Raw genomic sequence first — 3,129 nt, 5'->3', positions numbered from 1 at the left:
GTGGTCATGTTCCGGGGTGGAGAAGTTGGTGCTGGTGGTCATGTTCCGGGGTGGAGAAGTTGGTGCTGGTGGTCATGTTCCGGGGTGGAGAAGTTGGTGCTGGTGGTCATGTTCCGGGGTGGAGAAGTTGGTGCTGGTGGTCATGTTCCGGGGTGGAGAAGTTGGTGCTGGTGGTCATGTTCCGGGGTGGAGAAGTTGGTGCTGGTGGTCATGTTCCGGGGTGGAGAAGTTGGTGCTGGTGGTCATGTTCCGGGGTGGAGAAGTTGGTGCTGGTGGTCATGTTCCGGGGTGGAGAAGTTGGTGCTGGTGGTCATGTTCCGGGGTGGAGAAGTTGGTGCTGGTGGTCATGTTCCGGGGTGGAGAAGTTGGTGCTGGTGGTCATGTTCCGGGGTGGAGAAGTTGGTGCTGGTGGTCATGTTCCGGGGTGGAGAAGTTGGTGCTGGTGGTCATGTTCCGGGGTGGAGAAGTTGGTGCTGGTGGTCATGTTCCGGGGTGGAGAAGTTGGTGCTGGTGGTCATGTTCCGGGGTGGAGGAGTTGGTGCTGGTGGTCATGTTCCGGGGTGGCGTAGTTGGTGCTGGTGGTCATGTTCCGGGGTGGGGGAGTTGGTGCTGGTGGTCATGTTCCGGGGTGGAGGAGTTGGTGCTGGTGGTCATGTTCCGGGGTGGCGTAGTTGGTGCTGGTGGTCATGTTCCGGGGTGGAGAAGTTGATGCTGGTGGTCATGTTCCGTGGTGGAGAAGTTGATGTTGGTGGTCATGTTCCGGGGTGGAGGAGTTGGTGCTGGTGGTCATGTTCCGGGGAGGAGGAGTTGGTGCTGGTGGTCATGTTCCGGGGTGGAGAAGTTGGTGCTGGTGGTCATGTTCCGGGGTGGAGGAGTTGGTGCTGGTGGTCATGTTCCGGGGGGGAGGAGTTGGTGCTGGTGGTCATGTTTTGCTGTGGGGGAGTTGGTGCTGGTGGTCACTTTTAAGAGGATGGCGGTTCTGGTCGTCATGTACTGGAGTTGAGAAGTTAATGCTGGTGGCCATGTTCCGGGGTGGGGGGGTCGGTGCTGGTTGTCATTTTCTGGGGTTGGTGTTGGTGGTCACGTTCCCGGCATAGAGGAGTTGGGGCTGGTGGTCATGTTCCGGGGTGGTGGAATTGGTGCTGGTGGTCATGTTCCAGGGTGGCGTAGTTGGTGCTGGTGGTCATGTTCCGGGGTGGAGCTTTTGGTGCTGGTGGTCATGTTTCAGGGTGGAGGAGTTGGTGCTGGTGGTCATGTTCCAGGGTGGATGGGTTGGTGCTGGTGGTGACCCCACTCTAATGGAGGTATGGCTGGTGTGCTGGTGGTGCGCCACCTAACTCTTGCTGGTGTCCTGCCCAGCTCACTGATATCATTGCATGCCGGGAACTGATTGGGATGCCAGGCAGAGCTGGGAGAGGAGGCAGCAGGCAGAGCATGACCCAATGAGAAGCCGTCTGAGGCAACAGCCTTAGGCTGCCTTATTATAGGGATGGCCCTGAGCCTGCTGATTCTGTGAGTAGCAACACATGGGGCCTGCTTCATATATCCTCTGCCCAGCGTATAGTTAGGAGAATGCCATTTGAATATCACTACCGCCACTAGATGGAGCCGAGGAGCAAAGGAAATTTCTATGCTCCTCCGCACCACCTAGTGACTCTAGTGTTGTGCAAATGAAATCTTCCCAGCATAGATTTCTAAATTAGCCCCACAGATAGTCAACACTCTGTTCTGTCCTCCTGCCAGCATGATCTCTTTGTTAAGGTGGCCATACACTCTACAACCATCGCAAGACTTTAGTCTTGCGATGGTTGTACAGGGATTAAAAAAACGTACGATCTGCCTATCTTGGACAGGCAGATCGCACTCTCGATCATCGCAAGCCCGCCCCCCTGAAGGGCGGGCTTCCGATGACCACAATGCTGAACGGGCAGTGTGCGCACACCGGCCCGTTCAGCATTTGTCTTCCGAGCACCGTTCTAACCAGCCGAGAATCGTACGATTCCCGGCTGGTTTTTGAACATGCTGGTTCGACAGAAGACGTGCGACCGTACAGTAGAAACGCTCGCACGTCTCCGTTCACACTGCTCGATTCTCGTACGAAAAACCGATCGCATACGATTATCGTACGATAATCGTGCAGTGTATGGGCACCTTTAGAGTGAGTGGGGCCAAGAGTGGATCTGAAGTGGCTCCACTTAAGGTGCCCATACACTGCACGATTATCGTACTATAATCGTATGCGATCGGTTTTTCGTTGATCTGCCTGTCCAAGATGGGCAGATCGTACGTTTTTTTAATCCCTGTACAACCATCGCAAGACTAAAGTCTTGCGATGGTTGTAGAGTGTATGGCCACCTTTACAGGTATGCTGAATACAAAGCCGTAGGAATAATCAATTGCCTGGTCTTTAGGCAACAACTCCCCCCTAAACACTGAGGGACCAAACACCTGGTGCATAGAAGGAATTGGAACTCCAAAGGAATTAATCAGTCAAAAGATTTTTGATTAGTTAGTAGTCAACGCATTTTGGAGGTTACATCACTTCATAACCCGTCGCCGATGAAAATGAAAAATGCCCCGAAAAGCGCAAAGCTAAACATATTGTGAGGAGCCGGACATTGCTACAATCCATCTTAGTTACTTTCCTGCGTCCACCTTGGGCAAACTATTAAATAACAGGAAGTACCTTAAGGAAGAGAGAAGTGCGTTCCGTATGACAATGTAACATTCGTCTTCCTCACAGAACTGATCTGCATAAGTCACTTATTTACAGAACCGAACTTCATCACCAAGTGCAATGCAAAGCGTGGGATGCCGTGGTGTAAAACGCGCCACCACTGGACTCTAGAGAAGTGGAGGCGTGTTCTCTGGAGGGACCAATCACGCTTCTCTATCTGGCAATCCGATGGGCGTGTCTGGGTTTGGCGGTTGCCAGGAGACCGGTACTTGCCTGACTGCATTGTGCCAAGTGTAGAGTTTGGTGGTGGGGGAGGGGGGTTGTTTTTCGGGGGTTGGGCTTGGCCCCTTAGTTCCAGTGAAGGGAACTCTTAAGGCATCAGCACACCAAGACATTTTGGACAATTTCATGCTCCCAACTTTGTGGGAGGAGTTTGGGGACGGCCCCTTCCT

The sequence above is a fragment of the Nanorana parkeri genome, unplaced genomic scaffold (genome assembly GCF_000935625.1).
Source record: "Nanorana parkeri isolate BGI_ZX_2015 unplaced genomic scaffold, ASM93562v1 scaffold2558, whole genome shotgun sequence".
NCBI classification, from domain to species: domain Eukaryota; kingdom Metazoa; phylum Chordata; class Amphibia; order Anura; family Dicroglossidae; genus Nanorana; species Nanorana parkeri.
The sequence above is the reverse complement of the archived record's forward strand: the minus strand, read 5'-3'. Positions refer to the sequence as shown.